At 47.1% G+C, this 25,779-nt stretch overlaps 1 protein-coding gene across 6 annotated transcripts in view; it reads left to right on the top strand.

The window, feature by feature from the left end:
• The window catches only part of BMAL1 (basic helix-loop-helix ARNT like 1), a 100,846-nt gene that overhangs the window by 7,285 nt on the left and 67,782 nt on the right, over window positions 1-25,779 (top strand). For 5 of the 6 annotated variants that reach the window (XM_025894165.2, XM_025894164.2, XM_025894163.2 and 2 more), the window contains exon 2: window positions 22,579-22,651. The gene's annotated coding sequence lies outside the window, so the exon portion shown is untranslated. Of the gene's footprint in view, window positions 1-22,578; window positions 22,652-23,143; window positions 23,266-25,779 lie in introns of all 6 variants that reach the window. The other variant, XM_073882889.1, reaches the window with a different exon arrangement.

Below are 25,779 nucleotides of genomic sequence, written 5' to 3'. Positions count from 1 at the left end.
GAAGTAGCTTGTTTTTGAGGAAGGTAAAGGCCTGGTAACTGGATTATGCATTCCTTGTGTGCAGATATTTTATCCTCCCTGTAACCTTAGCCCAGTGCCGGAAAGCCCCTTAAATACTCACATACAGAACTGGAGCATTTGCCCTTAGTTATATATGGTACAAATAGCAGTTAACTAGACTCTGCACAGAAGGCTTTTAATAAAACTTTATATTGCACATAAATTGACAGTTCAAAGGGTTTTCTCATAAATGTACACCTAGCATGTATTGCTGTTTTCATTGTGTTTAGTGCAGAGCTTCAGCCCTCAGAATTCTGTTCTATATATGCAGCCATCTTATAAGCAGGTCTATTCCAAAAGTTCATTTGTAAGGCACTTGAAACCAGGGATGGATTTTTCTATAGAAAAAGATGAACCAACTGGTGGTTTAGTTCCCAGGTGAGCCCACAAACATCATTTCGTGCTGACTCTGGTTGAAGCCATACTGTTTAGTGCTAAAGTATCCTCAGCATTAATTAAGCCTGCTGCTGCAGCCAGACCCCCCTCATCTAGATGGCATTCTAGGTCATTTACTATTAACATCAAAGGGACCCATCTCCTACTATTTTTCCAGCCTGCCAAAAAAGTTTTATGAAAGGAATTCTTGCCCTTGTGCCTTTAAGATTTAGCTCCCCATGTTATAAACGAGCCCATGATGTGCAGAGTCGGGAGAGCCCTGCACTGGGAGCTGGGAGAGCCTGGGGCCCAGTGTCGGCCCCCCACTGGCTTGCTGAATAACTTCGAGTAAGCTGCCCTCACTGAGCTTTGATTTCTCAGATCCTTCTTAGATATAACACCCTGTTTTCTCACCACAATGGGAAAACATACATATATTTCATTGTTCCAACCTACCCTCAAATGGCTGCCTCCGGTTTCTGCTTGAAGAGGTAGATGTACTCAAATAATGCGTAACTCAGCAGTTACGCACTCCGTCTGCACCCTCATTTTGATCATCTATCTTTCTTAATGAGTGGAAAGAAATTTCGTCCTAGAACTTTTGGTCCAGATAAGATTCCTGTGTTCTTGGCCAACTTATCTTCCATATAATTATGTAAACTGGTTTTTCTTTTTAACTCTTAGGGATAAAAATGGTGACTATGGTTTGTTACTTATGAATTATACTTCTAAGTGCCCTTAGGGAATGGAATGAATTTGCAGGAGAGAGCAGAGCTGAAAGAGTGTGGGATCAAAAACAATTTTAAATGTTAAATGCAAAGCTATTTTCAGTATCCTGCTGGAGGAAAAAAAAAATTTTTTTAAGGCTTTCAATGATAGAAGAGGTTTCTGCTCCAAAGGAGAAAGGAGCCTCAGGTTTTGCAGTGGTGAAAACTAGCTAATGACCACCCCTCCCTTCCTCCTTTCCCCTCTCTGTGTTTCACTTTGGCGTCATGAGCCACATTTGCCATTTGACAAGTTTGCTGTTTAAAGGACTCTGGGACACAGGGTGTTAGGGAGTTAGAGCTCACATGGCCCAGGGTGCAGGGTGCTTTGCTGCAGACTTCCCCACCAGATTCAAGCAAGGGAAGCCTCCTTGGGATTTAAACAGCACTTTCAGCATGGCCTCTGTGTGGTCAGTTGTGAATGAGATGTTTTTTTGTTTTTTGTTTTTTTTCCTTACGAGAAGGCACAGCAAGGAGTTGGGGCAAGAAGTTTCTGCTGGATTTCACCTTGGACCTGGAAGGTGGCGTGATACCTAGCCTTCCTCCTTAGATGCTAGACTATGAGCAGAATTGTATCTGCTTTGTTCTTGGCTGTATCCCCAGCAACTAAGACAGTGTCCGCACAGAGTAGTCACTTAATAAATACTTATCAACTGAATGAATTCAGCCTGGGAAAACCTTAACTTTCCTTCCCTATCTAACCCTTGTGAGCTTGGTCTTGCAATGTACTTTGGAGTTTAGGTTACAACTTCCTTTTGACGTCTGTGTTTTTCTTAGTCTTCAGGCTGGTCAGATATCAGTATCTTTTATTGATGATCAGGGCTTAACTGGCTGTGGTTGTGCCTGCCTGGCTGATGTTCATCTTTATGTTACCTTTAATTGGCCTCAAAGTACAACAAATCAATAGCTGAGCTGCATGAACTAAAAGAAAACTTACTGTGTATTTCTTTGGCATAAGTACTACACATTTATTTATTTAGTCAACACATATCTGAGGGGCCAGATGCCAGACACTCAGGCTAGACCCAGAGGGAGAGCAGAAAGAGTTGTTGTAGGGGCACCTGGCTGGCTCAGTTAGTGGAGCATGTGACTCTTGATCTCGGGGTGGCAGGTTAGAGCCCCATGTTAGGTGTAGAGATTACTTAAAAAATAAAATATTTAAAAAAATTTTAAAAAAGAAAGAGTTGTTGTAGCCAAGGAGCCTGCAGTTTCATCTGTTGATGGACGATAATCCAAGGCCATGTATAATGCCAACTAAGTGGTCTAGACTCTTTTAAGTACTGCAGGAATTCAGAGACCAGGGAGATCTTTGTGAGTTGTCATGGGAGGGAGGAGGCCTCATGGAAATGATCAGGTTTAATCCAGACCTTTAAGAATGGGTAGGATTTAGATTCACAGACAAGGGGTAGCACAAGTATTTCCAGGGAGTAGATGGGCGGGAACATAGCACAATTAAAAGCACAGAGGTAGGAATGACCAACCTGTTTTCAGGAACAGAGACTTACCTAGAATGGAGGGTTCTCAAATAGTGGTGCAAATTTAAGTTTGGAAGATCAGTCAATGCCTAAACATGATGCACATCATTTCAGATGATAGTAATTACTAGTCTATAGAGAGTTCTTATGATGTCCTTAGCATTTCACAGGTATTATCTGATTTAATGCCTATAAAACCCCATGAAGGGGTATTATTATTAGCATCATTTTTAGAGATGAGGATCTTGCAGCACAGAGTGATCCATGACCTCCCTAAGGTCAATATAGCTAAAAAGCAGAGGATCCAAGCTTTAAAACCAGGCCATGGAAGCTCTTGACCATTGGACTCTGCTGTCTGCCAGTGTCCCCCACAAGCAGAATTTGGATTTGGCTGGGGTGTTAAGAGTCATGAGCTGCAAGTAGACAAGGCTCTATTTAGTCTACTCCTTCATTTTGTAGATTAGGAAACTCTGAGGTTAAGTGGCAGGTCAAAGTTTACCTGGTGAGGTAGAGACTGGTCAGCAGTGGCAGGAGAACCACTACAGTTGGTTTTACTGTGGTTGTGATTACTATTTCAGTGATGTGAAATAATTATCCCTAAAGCATCAGTGCGGTGTGAGTGTTTCAGTTGTACTGGAGCAGAGAGGGACTAGCTGCAGCAGGGACCTGATAGGAGGCTGCTAGCTGAATCCAGACAGAGAGTTAGAGGGAGCCAGAGCTGGGAATTGTCAATTATGTTAATTGGCATGGCTGTTTTCTGTCACCCTTTAGATTTCTGGAGTGCAGGGAACATCTGCCTGTGTGAGTGTCTTTCAAGTATGTGAATCTGCACTGTACTGTGACTGAGCTGCCTTGGTTAATGAATTCTCTAGAAGCAAAGCGCCATTATGAAAGTTGAATGTTTAAAAACAAATACCCACATTTTCTGGAAAGAGAACCAGATGAGGAACCAGATAACTTGCATTCTGGGCTGCTTCTGCTACTTAAGCACCAGATAGCCTGAGCCAAATTACTTAAATGTCTCAAACTGTGGCTGATTCCTTATCTGTGGAACAGGTGTAACAATTCTTGCCCAGCCCCTTACAGTGTGGTTCTGATGCTGTAATGAGATAAGGAACGAGTAAGGGTTTTGAAAGCTGTAACGTTGCTCCCGGGTTGAAGGGAGCCACTGTTGTAGTTTTCATAGTGAAGATGTACTGGCCTTGCAGGGATGGCCTGGAGGGCAATGCAGGAAGTTCTCCCACCTCCGCCTCCGCCTCCGGGCATGTTTAAGGATGCGGCGCTGTCCACCTAGTGGGTGCTGACGGGCCTCACTTTGCTGGGTAGGGCCATATTTTAAAGGTGATGATATATTTCACCCTTAGAGATGGGGAGCCACAGCCTGGGCATGGCTGGGAAGGTTAGGCATAGATACTCAAGTTAATCTGTTCTTCTCTGCACACACCTGTCAGGATAGTGATGGGCAGCTGTGAACCAGAAAAACAAGTGTCAGGATCTAGCCAGCTGGCCAGTTGGGTATGCTTGGATTTTTCACCTATCCTGGGGCATGAGGCAGAAATCCAGAAGAATCTTGATTAGCCTAGGGGCTAATGGGTGAGCCAGCACGCTGTCTAGGTAATACCTGATTCTAAAGCCTGTAGCAAAGTCTTGATTGGAGATGTGCCAAATCTTAATTTTTGTTAGTTTTGCATGGTTTATTTATTATTATTATTATTATTATTATTATTATTATTATTACCTAACCTTTGAGCATTTGCCATCTGCCAAGAACCGTGCAAAGTGCTTGCCTTTTCCCATTTAATACAGTAGCCCTGTGGGGTGGACACTGTCCGTCTCACTTTCTAACTAAGGAGACTGAGACCCAGAGATGCTTCAGATAACACGCAGGGTCCTGGGATTGAGCCACACATCGGGCTCCCTGCTCAGTGGGGAGTCTGCTTCTCCCTCTCCCTCTGCCCACCACCGCTCGCCCATATGCTGTCTCTCTCTCTCAAATAAATAGATAAAATCTTTAAAAAAAAAAAAAGAATTCCAAAGGCTTTAATAGATGATCAAACATGGAATTTATGTAATGTCTTTTAAAAGTTGACCATCGAGTTCTCGGTTAGGAACACAAGCTCCTGTTATCACATTGTTTCCATGGAGAAATTAGCTTTGGCTCACATCATTTCAGCTCTTGGTGCCTTTTCCAGGAATGGAGTGAGCCACTGTAGGAGAGAGGACTGGTCATGCTTATCACTTAGAGCTCTTTCCCCTCCTGTTATTGAAGGGGGCTGATTTGCTTCTTTGAGCTCACTCAATTTTTCCTGTGATCTGAACATAAATCATCTTTGAGGTCCTGGTAATTGTATTTTTTAGACGTTTTCCCTGAAATAAATCTGAATGGAACACTTTCTTATATAGTTTTGAACCTCCTCTTTAAAGTATTTAATTGGTGGCAAGGGGCTTTACTCAGAGAATGTAGAAGTGTTGTCACTCAAACCTTTTTAGTTGGGACATCAAGCAAGTTCCTATATTAAAGAAATCCACAGTCATAATGGCTAAAACTAGTCCATAGTAGGTAGTGGTCCAGGCCTTCTGTCTTCATCATGTGGTTTCCACTTGGTGGTTGAAGGGGGCAGCTTCTAATTTTACCATCTCCTGGGGGAAAGGGTCCGGGGGGCGCGGGGTCACATGTAGTCATTTTAAGATCAAGACCTGGCAGTAGCACATTCTTTTATCCTAGGGGCCAGAACTTAGTTATATGGCTACATCGAACTGCAAAAGAAGGCTGAGAAATATCTTTAGGTGGGACATCATGAGTCCAGCAAAATCTATTTTTAAGAGTGGAGAGGAGACTGAACATTAGGAGAAGCTTGCATAGTGCTGCCTTGCAGTACCAAGGGAAGGATTCAATAGAGTTTTGAAGCTCTCCTAAGAGCTGGGAAGATGCCTGAACCCAGGGTCAGAACCTAGGCAGGCACACAGAAATCAGGGCATATGCAGCCTTCTGGAAGTCAGGGCGACTCATGGCTCAGAAACTAGGCAGCCAGGTAGAACCAAGGTGCTAGAGGGAATATGAATAATCTGAAAGACTTCAGTTGTCTATTAGAGGAAATTCATCAGTGTAAGTGGTACAGTAGAAAGAGCACTGAGCTAGGAGTCAGAAGACCTAGGTTTGAGTTCAACCCCTTCTGCTTCATAACATGGGGCAAAAAATACTTAGAAGAACGTTTGCTTTATCATCTACAATATGGGAATAATGGTGATGGCCTTTCCTGTCTCCCAGACTTAGTGTGAGAGTAATGGAAGGGCACATGCTGTGCAAACTGCAGCTCCATGGAAACTGGCATAGCGTCTGTTACTCACCTGTGTCCCCAGCACCTGCTGTAAGGGCTGGCATGGACATACTCGTGGAATGAAGTGTCAGATGTGAGAGGTGGGAAAGAAAATGCATTGTGCAGAGATCTTGATCCAGGATGGTCTTCTCTGCTGGGCAGAGCGGTTCTTCTGCTCTCTACTGGCCAAGGTCTTGGGCCTACATGTATAACCAGGTACCCCACCAGGGCGCAGGCAGACATCAGGGCAGCTCCCAACCAGGTAGCACAAGACACATAATACGTCTTTGGCAAGGCCATTTGCTTACTCCACTGAGTAGGTGACAGAATCCAACAAAACAGGAGCTAGGACTTCCAGTTGGATGTCATGGTCCGTGAATGTGAACTGATCATTTTTAAGTAGTCTGGTCTACCTGCAGATTGGAAGATGAAGCCTTCCCAAGGCTGTCAGAACTTGACTTCTTGCTTGAAAGTAGTAAGATGTGGTTATAAAATTCCCCTGTTGAGGGCACCTGGGTGGCTCAGTTGGTTCAGCAACTGCCTTCGGCTCAGGTCATGATCCTGGAGTCCTAGGATTGAGTCCTGCATCAGGCTCCCTGCTCGGCGAGGAGCCTGCTTCTCCCTCTGACCCTCCCCCTCCTCAGGTACTCTCTCTCTCTCATTCTCGCTCTCTGAAATAAATAAATCTTTAAAATAAAATAAAATTCCCCTGTTGATTTGAAAAAAAAATTATGTGGCTTGTTCAAAACAATAAATGTTTACTGAAAATATGATAGAGGTAAGAGATTACAAAGATAAGCTTATGGTTTCTATCCTATGGGTGTGTTTCTATCCTGGCTAGAGTGATTTTTTTTTTTTTCTCTTGCTGGAGAAATGGGGGCTCAGTGGATAATCAAAAAATTTTTTTAACTTTGATTCATTTTGTTATTTAATTTGTTTATTCACTAAGGGTAACCTTCTTTCTTGGAACACAGTGGAGTATTTTTAAATGGACTTTATTGGAAAAAAGCAGGAATTGAACTTAACATTCACAGTATGCTCCTGACTCTGTTAAAGGCTCATGCATAGAAGGAGGGAAAAGCACCAAAACGTTAACAGTGGTTCTCATCTTGTAGAATTTGAGGTGATTTTTATTCTCATCTCCTTCTCTGTGGTTTTCTATTTTTCAACAGTGAGCATGTGTTACTCTTATAATCATAAACGGCTAGTTAAAAATGAGTCTCAAAAATTAATACCCTCCAGCCAAATGAAGAATTTTTATTTTTGGCAACCTGGCCTGGGCTATAAGCTGTCATGTTAACTCAGACCTAGCCAAGTTATTTTCTGACAAGTTAAGGGATTTATTAGAAGGAGGATGTTTTCCTTGTGGAAATCAACACAGAAAGCAATTGTTTTGTAATATGTCAGGAAAGAGGTCCTGAGGAACTCCGCTCCTGGAATTTGACCAGCCTGTATTAACAGTCACTTACGGAAGTGAACTTTGCAGCTTTCCCACTCACCATGGGACGGTTTCCCTTTCTCTTATATTCATGTGTTCCTCAGGGACCCCCAGACTCCATCTTCCTGGGACTGGGGGACCCTGTCCTTTGTTTTCTCAGGCCCTGCCACTTCCAATGTCCTCTGTGCATGTTCCCCTCCATCTGTCTGTGACTGTAGGTTTGGCTGTGGCTTCTTCCCACTGCCATGTTCGTAGACAGAAGAGAACTAGTTGTTGCTCTCTTCTCTATCATAAGTGTCCCTTGCCCCTTTCATTGCTCAGGTGAGTGGCCTGAGCTGTGCTCCTGGGACAGAATGAAGAGGAGGGGTCAGGACTGTAGGGAAAGGGTGGGGATACTGAGCTGGCTGTGGAACCTTGGAGAAGCCACTGGGCCATCTACCGAGCACTTGGCCCGTTCCTGGCAGGTCCTGCTCTGGCACAGCTCCTGCAGACAGCTGCTTGGTGTTTGAAGCCATGCGTTGATCTCTTGCTGTCTTGTTACGTGGCAGTCACTATTCTAGATGCTGTCAGGGGGCATAGTGATGAGCAAGGCAGACCTGCCCTCTGCTGTCACGGAGCTTTCATTCTCGTGGGAGAGAGAAATGGTTCGCAGGGAAATTAACAAAGCTCATTACGGATTGTAAGAATGGCATCAGAGATGGTTGCATGTGCCCTTTTGTAAGGAGCAGGAGGGCTGGGGTTGGGATGATTCCGAGGCCGGGCTCCTTCTGTGCCCCTGGTGCTTTCTGGTGGGGCGGGAGAAGATCAGGGAGGTCTCTCGGGAGAGCTGAGCTGCTTCTCCCATTCAGGCTGCCTGGGGCCAGGTCTGGACCTGCAGACTTGCAGAGAGAGCAAAAGCTGATGCGTGAGCCTGGGACTGGCCCTCTTGGTCATTCCACTTGCCCATTTCTGGGCTGCAGGTGCACATCCTCCTTTGAAGAGCGATGAGCCGTCCACACAAAGAAGTCCCAGTCTGTGCAGGCTGCAGGCCTGTCCGAGGCCAAGCTTGTGTTTTCTCCCTTATTTGCAACTTCTGATGAGGACCAGCCTCTCCGTGTCCCTCCAGCAGGATATCGGACTACTGTTCTTTCAGGGACAGGGTTTTCTGTTTTGTTGTTGGTGTTGTTGTTTTCGTTTTAATGAGCTCCTCCCTGCTGCCCCATCCTCCACCCACCTCCAGTCCTTTTTCCTGGTGGCTCAGAGTCTGGCCTTGTGTGGATTTAGGCCGTCTTGCTGTGACATCGCCCTTTCTGCAACTCTTGATCACCCACGCTTACAGGACCTTTGGGCCCCACTGTCTGCTTGGCTTTTGACTGCCCAGAAAAGGTGGAAGTTGGGTAGTTGTGAGTGATTTTCCTGAGCTTCCTTACTGAGTCTTCTTTTCTATTATACTTCGCCGTCAGATGGGCCATTTGTCCTGCTCTTTGTGCCCCATTTTTCTGAAAAACCAGGACAAACAGGACCCTCACTCCTGTGGAAACTCAGCACCCTTCCTCCTACAGACCTTAGTGACTGTGTTTTCTGACCCTTCTCCTCCCATCTTCCTCTTCAAAGAACAAAGCCTTTGAAGCTTGCCTCACGCTGGTTTGATGCAGTATGGGGAACTTCCAGTTACCTGCCTCCCAAAGGGGTCTGGGACTCACTTGGCTTCCAGAGCTCCCCTCACTGCTCTCCCACCCATGAGCTGTGACGTTTAACCAGGGAAGTCATTCACGCTTTGATCATTTAACACTCCTACCAGGGCTGACAGGAAGGTTCTGGTTACTAAATTAATTTTCTTGGGGAGTGGGGGAGCCTGTTACTATTCTCATCCTTTTGGTGTTGTTACCATTCCTTTAAAAATATATCCACGTAAATGCACGTGTGTGTATGTATGTTTATATAATTCTGCATACAGCAAAGGGCTTGGGAATGAAGGGGGCCCTCACAGGCCTTGATTTAAACCCCAGGCGGGGTCGTGAGCCTTTGGGCAATATATCCTTTTGTCCCAAATACCTACTGGCTGAAATTTGTAAAGTTTTGTTTCAACCTTCATTTCATAGTTTCCCCCAGTTTCTGGGGCGGCATTGGGGTTCACTGTTTGTAGCATCCAGTGTCACTGGATCTCCCCCTTAAAGACGCAGACTCAGTGAGGAGAGCCTTCCGTCGCCTGCCTCATGCCTGTCGCTCGGAGGCCTCCGGCGTCTCTTACACATCGTGCTCACCGAGGATGTTGTCGGGAGCTTTGAGGCGCCAGGGCCAAGCTTCCTGTTCGGAGTGCGCCTGTTGCAGTCAGGATGGCCAGGCTGTCTGCAGACCTCCTTGGCCCGAGCATGGTGGAGTGTGTCCAGGTTGCTTTGGAATAAGCAGTTTTATTTAAAATCCAGTTTAATCCAAAAGTTGCCTCTGAGGTGGTCTGAATGGCTACCCTCTCTGCTTGTGTGTTTCAACTGGTTAGTACAGTGGCCTGGCTTCGTCTGCCTGGCCACTTCTGGCTGGCAGGCCCCCCGACCCCTCAGCAGGGCTTTGCCTCCCTCCACTAAGGAGCACGCGGAGAAGGCATGCTTTCCCTTGGTCTGAAACAGGACCAGCCTGCTCAAGGCTGCAGGGATGAGGGAGCCATCTCTTCATTCACTGTTAATCGAGGGTCCTGTGTGTCTGATATGATGGGAAGCCACTGGAGCATTGAGAGCAAGAAAGTAATACATAATTTATGTGTTTTAAAGGTTCTCCTGCTGCCTGTGGGCTCAAGTGGGAAGGATGAACGTGGAGCAGAGGGATGGGTTAGGAGCTGGTGGTTCCGGTTCAGGTAGCCGGGCTGGCTTGGACGCTGCTGGGAGCAGACAGGGACGGACAGGCCTGCACTGGCTGCCATTGCCACTTGCCCTCAGGCTCTAGATTCCCTGCACCATGAGCCTGCCCTCAGTATGCCAGGCCCCGCTGAGCTCCTGCTTCATGGCTGGTGGTCTTCACTCCACCTGGAATGTTCTCTTCCCTTGCTTCCCAATCCTGGTGCTTCTGCCAAAGCTTCACCCAGTGACCTTGGGCAAGTTACCAGATCTCTCTTGAGCCTCAATTTCTTCATCTGTGAAAGAGTGATCATAGAACCACCTCATGGGATTGGGAGGGAAACACGATACGCACTGCAGGTCTCTGCCCTGGTCTCCTGCTTCCGACTTTGCCCTGCTCTGTGTGCTCTCTGCCCAGTGACCCGGTGAGGAGGGGTCCACTCGAGTCATACTCTGGCTCAGAACCTTCTTGACAGTAGCTTTCTGCCTCACTCAAAGCAAAAACCAAATCCTCAGCATGGACTGAAAGGCTGCCTGGTGCTCCTCTGGCCTCATCGCCCACCCCAGGGCCTGGTGGGTAACCAGGCAGGCTGAGTCGTGCCGAGCTCACGGTGGTGCATGTGGCTGGCGCCCCCCTGAGTTGTGCAGTGCACAACTCACGTGGCCGGACGCATGGATCCCGGCTGCCCCTCTCTTGTTCCACTCTGGCCACATGTTCTGCAAACATCCCAGGCCTGTTTTGGGCTCAGGCTCTTGCCTTTGATGGCTCCCTCTGCTTTGAATGTACTTTCTCCAGATTATCTATGTGGTGTGATCACTCACCTTCAGGTCTCTTCTCAGATGTCACCCTATTTAACATTGTACCATTCAGCCCACTGCCTCCCAGATGTTTCCCTGTTTCCCCTTTGATTTATTTTTCCTTTTGGCTCTTATTGTCATCTAACATGGTCTACATTCTACTTACTTATTTGGTTTATTGTCTCTTTTCTCAATAGAAGGTAAGCTGCGGGAGCAGAGACTAGTGTTTAGTTCATTCACTGCTGTCTCTCCAGTACCTCAGACAGTGCCTGGCAGGTAGCAGGGGCTCGCTATAGAAAGCATGACTGAGTTTGCACTAAAGCAAGTGAAGGGTTTCGTATGTTTTGCTGAGCACGTAGGAAGCACCCAGCGAGTGCCGGCCGCCATTGTTTCCATGGTTGGTGTTGATTATCCTTGGGGGACCAGCCCCGTCCGCAGGTTGAATTGCATCGTGGCCACCTCTGCTCCTCGCTGCCCTTCCCTCTGTGCCCTCTGCCTCTGTGGCATTTATCACACTGCATGTGTGGGACTTGTCTCACTCTTTTCCCTATATGAGCCCAAAGTCCTGTGGGCCAAAGACTGGCTTGTTGGGATTCGTATCCTAAGGACCCTGTACCCATGGGGGTCGGCGTGGAGTAGGCGCTCAGGAAGTGTCTACTGGTGGCAACCATGACAGGTGGAAGGGGCTCTGCAATCCCTTACCGGTGGGCCTGGCTCCAGCATCGCTGCCTCATGTGTGCGCCCCCCTCCCAAGGGGCGCCAAGAGAGAGTTTGACAACCACTTAAGTGATGAAATCTCTAATAGTATGTTTAGAACAAATTTGGGGGAGCAGAGGGCCTCCTGTGCCTAGTCCTTTGGATGACGGTGTCTGGGTGACTTGCCAGTTCCACACATGAGAGCCTGGCCCTTTGGCTGTTCCAGCCCCAAGAAGACAGTGTGATTCAGTTTACACTCATTCAGTGGGGAGCATGTGAGCAACACCAGTGTGTTTGGAGGAGGCCGGGGAGAAGCAGAGAGAGCTTGAGCTGGCCCCTAGGGAATTTGGGGTAGGAGAGGAGAGCATGGCTTCTGGAGAGTAGCCCCTGCCCAGTCCGGGGACAAGGGTGGGTTCCTTGGGAGACATGAGCAGGTAGGTGATTTGGGCCATATGAGGGAGGACCGTAAATGCGAGGGCAATGAGTTTGGCCTCTTATACTTGGCAGAACAGTCCAAATTAGGGATTCTGATGGGATAGGTATAAGAATCAAGGGGGTCAGGGGAGATGGGGAAGAGCTTTGGAGTCATTTGTCTCCTGTCTAGAGACAGTTGTCTTGTGAGACCCACAGGCGGCATACCAGTGCCAGAGGCCCTACCGTTAGGGACCAGCATTGGCACCCACAGGACAGTAGAGCTTTAGCTGAAACAACAGAGTGCAGGGGACTGAGGAGTTAGAAGTGGGGTTCAGCATAGACTGGGTGCAGGAGTGGGCTTTTTCTCCTCGAGGGGAACTGTTGGTGTCCCTGGGTCACTGGGATTTTCCTGCCCTGCTTTGGGTGGACTCACCAATTCATAAGCCACTGTTTCTCTGGAATCAGCCAGGTGTCTACACTTTGTGCTGGGCCAGTCAGCCTGACTCATCAAACAGTTTTGTACCAGAGTGCTCTTCAGGAGAGCTTTAAACCCAGAGACTGGCCAACTCAGGTTCAAGTGTCAGCACAGCCCATAACTCTCTGTGGGGCCTTGATCAAGACGCTCATTCTTTTGGGGGTTTGCCTTCTTTATCTGCCAGGTTAGCACCCCACTAAATCCCTGGGTGGTAAGCTAGAGCCTCTTAAATCCCTCCTGCCTTGGGTCAGAATTAGCTCTGGAGGCCTGGGTGGGGCTGAACCTTCAGGTGGGAGTCGTGGTGGCCACACTGTGGAGAGGACTAGGCTTGACATTGTCTTAGGGGTTTGAACATTGTTCTCTCACCCAGGGATTGATTTCTTCTGCAAAACTAAGGAGGGTTCTCTTCCCATTCCCCTTGCCTGCTTTTGGATGGAATTCCTGAAATGACCTTAGCTTCATGGGTCCTTTCCCACTTCTCGATGGGCTCTCCTAAACATGGTCGCTGCCCTATGCCCAGGGGCCTCATTCTTGTATAGCTACCACCTTTCTCTTTGGCCTCATTGCTTAAGCTTTCCTCTTACCTCTCTCCTATCTTCCTTTGCATCGGACTTCGAACTCCAGGCCTGATCTGCCCTGCTGGGGCAGCCTTGATGGCATCAACATATGCCTACATGTTTGTGCTCCCTTTACTCTTAAGATCATATCCTCAACCTGCGCCATGTGGCTCCCTCGTTTTTATCATGCTCATTTAAGATGGCTGCATAATATTCTATCAAGGGAGTGCCTTCAATAAGCCATGAGTTTGTTGTGGGGCATTTAGATTGCTTTTAATTTTTGTTCTTTCAGTTAATGCTACATTAACCATCTTTGTGTATTCCAGAATCATTTTATTAGGTTGGCATTTATCTAGCTAATGGCAATGGCCCAAGATCAGATAGAGAATCAGAATTTCTCTTTTCAAGAGAAATGTTGTGAAGATATATTTAAATTTTACTTTAAATGCTAGGAATGTTTTTGTTGTATTTTCCATGAACAAAGAAGCAGGGTAACAGCAACGTGAAATGAGACACAAGTGAAAGGCTGCATATTTACAAGTAATACATCTCTTGTTTGTTGCTACGTGTGGAGGTGAGCCAGTACATTCTCTTAAGGAGTAATTTATCTGCTCAAATTGAGGAATTCTGTATCCCTATAGCTTCGATGCTAGAATAAAATAAACAGTGATCCCTTCTTGACGATGTTTTTAAGAAATGCCCTAAAACAAGAAAAAGTAAATGGGATTTTTTAGAAACAAACAAACATGTCTCCTTGAGCAAGAGTGAGCCTGTCAGGAAGTGCTCTTAGCAGTGGGAGCAGGTTGCAAACTTGCTGAAAGGGTTTGGCTTTTTGTTGGTCATAAGGAAACAACCAGAATGAAACCGACAAACAAGCGTCACTGACGTGGTTCCTAGTGCTCTTTTTTGGCTGGAATCCGTGTGGTTTTGGGGTGGCGGGGAAGGCTTCCTGTGCCCTGCTGATCTCTTGTTGCCATTTCAAGTCTCTGGTTGATGATTGCGTGGACTGTTTCAACCTAATCCAGCAAATGTCAGCTGAGTCTTCACAGTGTGTAAGATTGCGGGGAAGAATACTTGGGGAAGAAAAACCCAATGCACCACCCTTGTTTCCGAGGAGCTCATGAACTAGGAGTGGGAAGGATAAAAGACGTCTAAACTGATGGTCCTTCAAGGGCAACTAAGAAGAGGGTGCTGGGGCAGTCAGCCCCACCCTGTTAGAGAAGGGCGGAATTCCATCTCCTCGGGAGGCTAGCGTGGGAATGCGGGTGGGGGTCAAGGAAGGTGTGATGGAGGAGTTGCTTTTGTGGACTGGCTGAGATGGGGACTGGACGTTGCCAGCAAAGCTAAAAGGCAGATAGAGGACATGGAGGTGGAAGTACAAGGGGATATGTCTAGGATTTGGCTAAAACATTGTGTATCAGATGCCAGGCATGGTTCTAAGCACTTCCTATATATTAGCTCATCTAATCTCTACAGAGACCCAAGGGAGGTGCTGTCATTGCCTCCATTTTACAGATAAAGAAATAGACATAAAGGAATTCATTAGCCGCCCAAGACCATACTGCCGTAGAGATTTGGCTCCAGAATCTCTGCTTCTAACCACAGAGCTGTCCTGCCTCTGATATAGGGGAAGAACAGACACTAGAACCAGAAGCTTGGCATGCCGGTGATCAGGGGTACACAGGTGGAAGAGGGGTCAGGGTGGAGGTGAGGAGGATTGCAGGGGTGGGGGTGGGGGAGTTTGCTGAGAGCCGAGAGGGGCCACAGGAAGAAAGAGCTTCAAGGCGCGGGTTTGTCAACAGGGCCCAGCACAGGGGCCAGCAGAGTTCTAGGAGGTGAGATTTAAGAGCAGGTCTGAGCCAAGGAGAGAGCTGGGCGGGCCTCCGGAGAGGGCAGCCAGGCTGCAGACGGTGAGGTGCTGTTCCTTCTGGATGATTCTGTGTTTTGAAGGTAGGGAAGTGGGCACAGGCATTGGGTATCATTGTCTGTGTCCTCCTGTCAGTAGAAATAGGTGAGCATGACAGAGGGGCCGGTGAGAGCCAGCACTGCTAATTTGGCAAACCCAGGGGCTTTTCTGCAGCCTAATGATTTTTGAAAGCTGTTGGCAATGCTGAGGCCCAAGTGTGACTCCCTTATCTGAATGCTGTAGCAATCGCTGTTTTTTCCTGGAAAATTGGGCCCATGTGGGCCCTGTGTGTGGTTTATTTGAGTTCCATTTTTATAACCTTATTACCTTGTCCCCATGATGCAAGAAGTCTCTCTTTTCTCGAGCTTTGCTGTGAAAATTGTTTCTTAAAAGGCACAAAGTGATCTCTCATCATTTGGGTGGTATTCTTCCCATAGTAGCTCTTTTCTGCAGACTCTGCACACACTTTTCATCACCCCTGACACCAGTTGTCATGTTTTTCTGATCGTTGGCAATTTACTGGGAACTTTTAGGCAGCTCTTAAATCTCACTGCTTAGGTGTTTGTCACGATTTCTCCCAGAAGAGTTTGTGCATGTACATATCCATTCAACTCCTACCAGTGACCTTGCTAGGGCCTGACACCCAGTCCTGTCTTCTTGAGTTGATAACAATGGCGATTAGCATTTATGGAGACTGAGCTGTTACCAGGCCCTGTAGTAAGGTATTTATATGTTCATGCTCTCAATTATTCCCAGTCTCTATAAAGAAAGTACTATTACTTCCCCCATTTTACAGATGAAGAAAATGAGTATTGAAGAGGTAGAATAGCTTGCCCCAGGTCACACAGCTACTAAATGGCAGAGTGGGGCTTCACCCAAGGCCTTTCTGACCTTGGAGCCCAAGTACTTCATTCATACATTCATATATTCATTCATTCAACATCAAGTCTACAACATGGCAAGCACTGTTCTAGACCCAGGGGATACAGCAAAGCGGAAAAAAAAAAAGCACAAAAATTTCCTGCCTTTGGCTCACGTTCAAAATTGGGGAGATGGAGGAAAAAAAATAAAATGTACATTACCCAATATGATAATAAGGACTATGGTGAGAAATAAAGCGAGGAGGTTGCCTAAGAAGCATTGGGAGAATTTTAGAGTAGTCAAAGAAGGTCTCATTGAGAAGGAGACCAAACTGTTAGGTGAATTAGCAAACAAAGCCCCAAATCTCAGCGTATCAACTCAAGAAAGCTTTATTTCTTAATTTACAGTGAAACTTTATTTCTTAGTACAGAAAGATTCCAGTGTGGCTGCTCCTTTCCCTTGTGCTTATTGAGGGACCCCCCTCTTTTTTTTTTTTTAAAGATTTTATTTATTTGAACAGAGAGAGACACAGTAAAGGAGGGAACACAAGCAGGGGGCGTGGGAGGGGGAGAGGCAGGCTTCCCGCTGAGCAGGCAGCCCGACGCGGGGCTCGATCCCAGGACCCTGGGATCATGACCTGAGCCGAAGGCAGACGCTCAACGACTGAGCCACCCAGGCGCCCTGAGGGACCCCCCTCTTATATCTTACGGCTCTGCCTTCTTCAAGGCCCTCAGATTGCTTCCCATTCAGCTGGAGGATGAGTAAAAAGAGAGAGGGTCTTGTGGGGGAGTTTTTACGCCCCATCTGGAAGAAGCCTGCGTCTCTCCCACCCATTGGTCAGAACTCAGGCCTGTGTTTGCTCCTTCTTGCGAGGGAGGCTGTTGGGAACTAGGGTCTAGCCATGTGCCCCTAAGAGAAAGGAAATGGGTTTTTGTGAACTTGTAGTGGAGTGTATGCCATAGTGAATGAAGGGAAGAAGTGAGTCGTGTGTGTACTGGGGAAAGAGCATCAGGGAGTGGGAACCGCAGTGTCAAGGTGGCCAGTGTGGCAGGAGTACGAGAGTGGCAGAAAGTGAGGGCAGGGGCGTCATGGGGGCTGGGCCATTGGGATCACTGTCAAGACTTGGTTGCCCTGGGAATGACCAAGGGGGGCCGGGAACATGGCAGGGTTTTTGAAAGAGGACTGACGTGGTTTGAGTTACATCTTGAAAAGATCACTCTGGCTACTGTGTTGAAAATCGACTGAGGGAAGGGAAGTTAGGGTCTGTTGGAGTTGCCCCGCTGAGTGATGAGAGTAGCCAGCTCCCGGGGCCCGGGGCGGGGGCAGGATTTGAGGTCTGTCCTGATGGTGGAACCACTGGGCTTGCTGTGGGCTTGGGGGGAGGTGTGAGACAGAGAGAGGAGTCAGGCTTGTTCTGAGGTTTTGGGCTTTCGCCTAATGACTGTTAGTCTCACTTTCTCCCCACAGAAGTAAGAGGGGAAAAGTTTTGGGGAGAAGATATCTGAATGCCTTCTGGGCCCTGACCTCTCTCACAGTAGGCTTTCCTCCTGCACAGTACTTTCTTTAGCACAGCCAAGCAATTCATAGTCTTTTTTTTTTTTTAAGATTTATTTATTTGTTTTAGAGAGAGAGAGTGCACACAAGCACGGGGGAGGGGCAGAAGGAGAGGGAGTGAGAGAATCTCCAGCAGACTCCTCGCCGAGCACGGAGCCCAGTGGTGGATCTCAGTGGGAGCATAAAGGGGGAGAAGTCTGTCTTAAACAGAGCAGGGCATGAGTCATGGCAACAAACGTTGCATGCCTACTAGGTGCTGGGCACTTGGCTAGGTATTTTGTTTTCACCGGAGAGCAAAACAGTACTGTTCCTGCCCTCGTGGCAGAGGTAAACCCATGTGGATAGACTGTAGAATGATTCATTGGAAGACATTATATTTATGCCTAAGTATTTCTTTTTAGCAATTGTGAATGGCATTGTATTTTTAATTTTGATGTCCATGTGTTCATTGCTAGTATATAGAAATAAAACTGATTTTTATAAATTTTTTTATCTTGTATCCTGCATCCTTGCTAAACTCACTAATTAGTTCTAGGAATGTCTTTTGTGTATTCTTCAGGATTTTCTACATAGGCAGTCATATCGTCTGCAAATGGAGATTTGTTTTATTTCTTCTTTGCTTTTTTTATTTCTCTTTGTTGTCCTTTGTGCTGACTAGGACCTCTAGTACCATGCTGAATAAGATTGGTAAGAGTGGACATCATTGTCTGTTCCTAGTCTTGAGGGGAAGGCAGTCTTCCACCATCAAGTAGATTGTTAACAAGAGGGATTTTTGCAGATGTCATTTGCATTTTGCTGGTATGGGCGGGGATGGAATAGGGTTTTCTGTAGTGCTTGGTTGCAATAGAGTGGTTACTATCTAAAAGTTTTCTGTCTTGCTAGAGGGCACAAGCTTTGTGTGTGTGCGCGTGCACACACACATGTGCCTTCTGCATTTCTAGATCGCTGGCTTCTTCAATTCCAAGTCTGGGATATATGAGGCAGACACACACACACACACACACACACACACACACACACACAAAAGTAAAAAGAAAGAAAGAAAATGCAGGGAACTCACCATGGTGTCATTCATTCCTGAGGTCCTGAGATCGCTAACTGGTCTGCCTTCTTCACTCTGCCTTTCAGACATTTCTTACGTTTGCATTACATATACTGTCCAGGAGTTTTTGTTGTACTCCATCTTCCTGGAAGTGGCAATGGTTGGGAGCAGCTAGAGAGTTTAGGTTGGAGCCAGTTTGGGGGGGGGGTGCTTAAGATCCCAGGGGTTTGATTGTGTAGCTGGTTGGAGAGCTATATCGTGGTGTGGAGGGTTGGGTGGGTGGGGGAGTGGCAGAGAAAATGGGAGGCTGTTACCTGGGTCCAGGTAGTAGATAATGGGGTCCCGTGCTGTGACAACAGACATGGTGCAGAAAGGAAGGAGAGGAAAGTCCCCAGGGCAACAAGGAAGTGCGAGGAGACTAGGGTGAGGGTGAGGTTTCTAGCTTGGGCCACCAGCTAAAATTGGGAAGGCCATGAGGCGTCTGATGCAGCAGAGTGGGCATATTCCAGGCATTGAGAGCACATCTGGGAAACCAGACTAATGGTGCTGCCCTTCAGGGAAGGCTCCATAGAGCTATAAGTCTGGCTGCTATGTGAAGATCCAAGGAGCATGCGCTCTGGGCAGAGGACACAATGTGGGAAAGACACAGGTACGGGTGATGGCGTGATGGGCCTGTCGGGACCCCCACTGGCTGACATGTAAGTGGGTCGCTATTGGTTCCGTAACTGGGCAGGACGCTGTAGGAGTTCACAAAAGGAAGATGTTCCAGAAAGGGAGCTGGTGTCACCAGGAGTCCGTATGGCCGCTTGTCTTCTGTTCTTTGTAGGTTGGTATCAGTCTTTCCTCCCGCAGACAGACCACCCTCCTCGTGGGGGCACCTCTGCTGACAGCCCCAGTTTAGCGACTGCAGTGAAGTGGCTGCATCTGTATATCAAGTCTAGACAAAGTCTCTGACTGGCTTAGGTTGGGTAGTGTGCTTATCCTCTACAGCTAATCACCGTTGCCAGGGAGTGGAGGACTCTAATCTGGGCTGGATCATTTGCCCACCCTTACTGGGGCATTCATGGTCTTTTTAAGAAGGTGGAAGAAAAGTGTCTATGGAAGATAAAAAAAGATTTACCCTGGCTTACTCTAATATGTTTTGAAGAATTTATAGTACAGCAATGTAGGAACGCTTTGGAGAATTTTAAGCAGGGGACTTGATCAAATTTAGGTTTTATTAAACTCATTCCAGACACTGTGTCTGGGATTGCGGTTGGAAATAAATAAGTGACTAGAGGTGGGGAGACTGGTTAGGAGGTTGTTGCTGGAGCTCCAGGGAGAGCTGACGAGGCCCGAACTAATTCAAGTCCTTAGTTGTTTCATTTGGACTTTACCTCCAGCCGCAGCACGGTAGAGAGGAGGGGTGGGATAAAGTTGAGACAATCAGGCAACCGGGGCTTGGTGACCAGCTGGAGGATGCAGGAAGAAGAGGGGCGTAAGGAGGGTCACCGCCCCCCACACCACCACCGAGGGGGTAATAACTCTTCTCTGGAAGGCTAGATTTATCTTTGGAAACTAGTTATTAAGTGGTGGCAGACTTGACATATCTTACTTGCTTCTTGAGAAATGTGAGTGTTGTTGGCTTCTTGCGGTGCCTTAACTGCAAAAGAAAGCTGATTGATTGTATTTCTCTCCCTTTAAAAAGTTTCCTTTCTTTATGAACTCAGATAATAGGAGCTGCAGCTGGGACTGCCAGTTGAGAGATGGTTGGGAGGAGGACCCTGGCCTGAAGACCCTTCCTCCCCGCGAGCCTGCCCCTGGGCCTGCAGGTCTACTTTAGAAACATTCATCCCTTGGCCATTGTCCTTGCTAGGAAGGCTTTTCAGGATTTTAAGCAAAGAAATGACCCGATCTGACTGATGTTATGACCAATTCCCTCCTGAACTGGGAATTGACCACGGATCGAGGGAGGAGTGACACCAAGAGCCAAAGCAGGGAAGTAGGCACACCCGTTGAGAGGCTCTTGCAATCATCTACATTGGTAATGGTGGAAGGAGTGAGAAAGGGTCATATTCTGAATGTATTTTGAAATAAAAACCAATGAAAGGGTCATATTCTGAATGTATTTTGAAATAAAAACCAATGTTGGTGGGGACTGGACTATGGCCTAAAAGAAAGGAGACGAGAATGGCTCTAACCTTTTGGCCTGGGCAACTGGAATAACGTTGTCTTAAACTGAGATGGGGAGGGCTTGGAGGAGCAGGCCTGGGGGAAGGCGAAGTGGTTAGGTTTGACACATTGAACATGACTTACACAGATCTCCTGTCTACATGACATCTTACTGGAAGCAGGCAGTTGGATATATCCTACTAGCCAGGAGTTGAGAGGAGAGGTCCAGGCTTGGAGAGAAATCTGGGCATCATCCTCAGCATACAGATAATACCTGAATCCCAGACACTAGGTGAGACCACCGGGAGGTGACTGGAGGTATACAGAGAAGCGATGAGAACAAGGCCTGAGCCCTGGGGCACTCTGATATTAAGAGGTAGGGAGATAAGGAAGAACCAGCAAAGGGAAAGAATAGCTAGTGAGGTGGGTGGAAAACCAAGAGTGCTATCCTGGACGCCAAGTGAGGAGGGTCGTCAAGTAAGAGGGAATGGTTTACTGGTACCAAAAGCCGTAAGACCAGGTCTGAGACTTGCTTATTGGATCCAGCAACGTGGAGGACAGGCCAAATGCCTGCTTTGGGACCCCAGCTTAACCTTTCAAATAAGTCACAGTTTCCCCACTAAAGAAAAATACAGTTGTGCAAAACAGATCATTTAAGATTGATTGAAATAAATCCAAGAAAGATGAAGACAGTGCCATGGGAGTCTAGGAGAAAGGGACAGTACTTCTGGCTTTTGTGGGGAGGGTTGAGGTCAGATTCATTCATGTCTTCATTCATCATTTATTCATTCCACAAAAACTTACTGGGTTTCAGAGACTTGTGGTGGGGAAGGGAGAAAGTGGAGTTAATTGTTTAATGGGTATAGAGTTTCAGTTTTGTGGAAAAGAGTTCTGGAGATGGATGGTGGTGATGGTTACACAACAACATGAATGTACTTAATACCACTGAGCTGTACACCCGAAAATGGTTACGATTATAAAGTTTACGTCATGTGTATTTTACCACACACACACACACACACACACACACACACACACACCCCAGAGGAAAAAAAGTATTGGCCCCATGATGAACTTGGTCTGGGATATAATGTTGGAAATGGATGGCATTTCAAGAGGAGATAATATGGAGAGAAGGGGAGAGACACATCCAACTGGAGGGAATGCAGAGAGGGAAGGGACCCGCTATCAGCTGTGTTTGTCTGGATAGTGGGGTCAGTAGGGGAGGCCGTGCAAGCTGAGGCTGTGGACTCAGGCCGGGCCGGTTGGTACAGGCCTGGCAGGCTGTTTACGGAGTTGGGCTTGCCTTCTTAGATTCTGGGAGCCTCTGAAGGCTCTCTGCCCAGGGGAGTGCCATTCCAAAGGTGTGCATTTAGAAGATTAATGTCATTAATCCTTCCTGCTAAACAATTGCTTTTAAAATCAGTGGGATTGAGGCATGCATTTCTCTAGGGAAAAATGTGGCCTAGCAGAATTTTCAACACCCAGCTACGTGTTAATGTATTGAGTGAGTTATTTGTCCACCCATTTTACAAATATTTCTTGACGACTATCTAAATGCCCACCATGTTCTAGGCGGTGGGGTAAGAGAAGGGGTAAATTTAATAGGTCTCTTCTCTTGAAAAGCCTATACTCTAGAGACCCCCATTCCTAAATAAGAAATTGTGCTCCCATATGTCATGTGTTACCATAAATGAGAGGAGGTGCCTGGCTTGCTGGGGGAAAGACTGTCCAGTGGATTGGAAAGATGAGCAGGATTTTCTAGACAAAGTAACAGAAATGGGCATCCTGAGAGGATGGTAAATCAAACTTATTGGGGGTTGTAAATTTAAAGACAGCGTGTAACTATTCTCTCTTAAGGCTAAACTCTTATCTCATTGGCTTTTAGGTGGTGCTGGCTAGAGTGCACACTTTTGGACCCAAACTTAAATTTTCAAATGTGGAATCCTAGGACTTCACTGGTAAGTTTGTTTGATGCCTCCTTACTGAATTATGCTACTGAGGATCGGTATTTGGAATAAAGGGCAAGGAAGTTATCATTGGCATGGCGCTGTGGAGGTTACCAAACCTAGACTCTAGAGAAGCCTATAGTACAGGCAGAAAGGACCCCCAGGAGAAGTGCAATTTCACTGTTTCTGCGATAGATGCAGAGGGGGGGCCAGAGGAGGGGCATCCGGGGTTGTAGGGGATGGACACAGCTGGCCTCATGGAGGGTGGGACTTTGGCTGTGTTTGGAAGGAAGAGTCCAAAAAGGAGTGAAGTAAGCTTTTTGGGTTCAAGAAGTTGGGTGTAAGATATAAAGAAAGTGGGCTCACAGCAGCAAACCCACAGGAGTAAGAGCTTTATCCAGAAGAGTCACGGGCAAGACCTTTGGCAGGATAGGATTACTCTAGACCAAGGTCAGCAAACATCTTCTGCAAAGGGTCAGATGGTAAATATTTTTGGCTTCACAGGCCATGTGGTCTCTGTCACAGCGACTCAGCCCTGCTGTTGGAGCATGAAAGCTGCCGCAGCTAATCTGTGAATGAATGGGCGTGGCTGGGTCCCCGGAAAGCTTTACTTACAGGAACAAGTGGTAGGTAGCATTTGGCCCGTGGGCTCCAGTTTGCAGACTCCATCTCTAGACCCTGAATGTCAGGCTGAGACATTTGGACTTTATCCTGGATGCAGTGGGAAGCCATTGAGGTTATTTTGGGCAAAGAATTGAAATGGCATAAGTGACATGCTAAGACCTTTCATCTGATAGCTAGACAAGAGGCCAGGGGCCTGTTCAAATGAGCAGCAGCAATCCGTGTGTGACATCATGTGGTTAGCAGTGGTTCAGGTGGGAGCGAAGGACCAATAGAAGAGATAGCAAAGGGAGAACCATAGGATTTATAGTCTTCTTGGACTTTAAAGACAGGAACCAAAGAAAACGAAAGTTTGGTAGTTCACAGTGGCACCATTGACAAATGTAGAGACTGGAGATGGAGAGGGGTGCCTGATGCATCTGGTTTTAGATACACCGAATTTAGGATGACAGTGGTTCATCCGCAGGAAACGTCCAGTAGACAGTTGGAGATGTAGGGCTGAAGCCTGGACTGAGGTTTGGTCCGGAGATGTAGAAGGGAAGCCATAGGATTAAATGACTTCTCCCCGTGATGAGCAGAGAGCCGAGCACTGGGGAGTGTGCATAGCTCTGGATGGAAGAAGAAGGTGGAAGAGGAGAGAGTCCCACAAAGGAAGGAGGAGGGAGCAGCAGAGACTCTGGAGAAGGACTTGAAGGAAGGCTGCTGACTTGGTGACCAGTGGGTTAGAGATGGCCTTGAGGAACGTGATCCCACAGAGAGGAATGGGGCTGAGGGCTCCACGCTGCACAGGGTCGCACATAAATGAGGGATAAAGCATCAGAGACATCAGTGAAAGAAAGAGGCCCCTCAGAGAGAGTCTGGTAAAAGAAGGGAGATGCACATATGATTTGGACATTTGCATGTCACAGTTACCTTTTCTTTAGCTTTGAGGCAGGCACAGCATGCCATGACCAGTCCTCATTTCCGTCTCTGGAGCCAAGCTTTTGTGGGGGTTTGTGGGTACATTGGGCTTGTGATTGTGTCCTTCTGCTCCCTTTGAGGTGTGGTGCTCATAGCTCTGTCACAACTTGCACCACGGGGCCCAGCCCATGTCTGGACTCTTGCCGTGAGACAAGATGTGATCTGTTGGGGAGATAGTTGCATTTGCCTAAATTGAGGGAGAAAAGAGGGTAGACCAAGAAACTGAGAAGAGGGCAGACCAAGGAACTTCTTACTGCCGAGTCTGCCCACATAGGGGACTTTGAGATAATTCTTCAAGCCCTCCAACAGATGTCAGTTTGTGCTCTGAGTATTTCGAGTGTCCATTCTTTGGGCTGAATTCTACGGTGTTTTTGGCTTAGTTGGTGTGAATATAGCAGTTTGAGATCTGGTCATAAAAGCAACAGGTGTAACTGCTTTCGAGCCACCGTTTATCGAACTCTCACTATGTACCAGGCTCGGTGCTGGGTGCTTGGTACGCATCATTTTATGTCATCTCTGCAACAATCCCTAACACAGGGAATTAGTATTACCACTTCAGCAGTAAGAAAATCAAATCATAAAGAGGTTGAGAAACCTACCCAAGGTCACAAGAGATTTGAACCCAGATCTGAACCCTGGTTTACACTGCTCCCTATTTTCTCTCGCTTGAGTCTGGAATTTCTCCTCCTACTTACGTAGAAGGACTAGAGAAAGATTGAGCTGTACAGGTTAAATATTCAGAGCCTGTAGTGGGTGTTTCCACCTCTTAGGAGTCTGTTGAAAGGGTGGAGGAAGCGTGGGATCTCCGAAAAAAACCGAGACCAAATCTCAAATACTTTAACTGTTTCCCCAGGTAAAATTTTCCTTAGTTGGAGAAGGCGACAGTCTTGGGTTTGGAAAGGAAATAGCACTAGAAGGCATGACAGTCAGATCCCAGGCCTCGCATGATGGCAGTTGTCATCTACTTTTTGTTTAAATATTTGGCATTTCTCTCTGCTCACCTCCAACTTTCAGCTCTGAGGGCAGGGTCCTGTTTTGTCTTGTTTACTGGCACTCCCCCCAGCATCTAGCATGGTTTTGCCATGTAGGATGTACTCAGTACATATTTGTTGTTTCTAAAGAGCCGGGAGGCTTGGGACAAGCCTCCTCTGTGTGCCAGGCACTGCTCTGGGCACTGTGGTTCTGGGGATGACAAAGGACAAGTTCTCTGTCCTCATGAGGCTACCCATGAGAATGTTTCTAGTAGGGGAGACAGAACAAATGTGTGAGATGTATAATGGCATGGTAATGCTCTGAAGTAAAATAAAGTGAGAGAAGGGGGTGGAGGGTGATGGGCCCAGTAGTTTAGTTAGGGTCATCGGGAAGGCCCCACCAAGAAATGAAGTGAGACAGAGTGGCTTTTGGGGACAAAGTCATAATTCTCTTTGAGGGTTCTACAGACGTCAGCTGAACTGTCAACTCTTCTTCCTAATTCTTTTGCTGGGCCACGGTGGCTACCAGCTAACTGAGTGCTCCCAGCAGTGCGGAGCCCCTGTCCAGGTCCCATGTTTGTGGCCTGC

The sequence above is a fragment of the Callorhinus ursinus genome, unplaced genomic scaffold (genome assembly GCF_003265705.2).
Source record: "Callorhinus ursinus isolate GAN/ISIS: 27379988/994484 unplaced genomic scaffold, GSC_fseal_2.0 scaffold49, whole genome shotgun sequence".
NCBI classification, from domain to species: Eukaryota; Metazoa; Chordata; class Mammalia; order Carnivora; family Otariidae; genus Callorhinus; species Callorhinus ursinus.
Note: the sequence above shows the minus strand (reverse complement) of the source record. Positions and strands in the feature narration are given on the sequence as shown.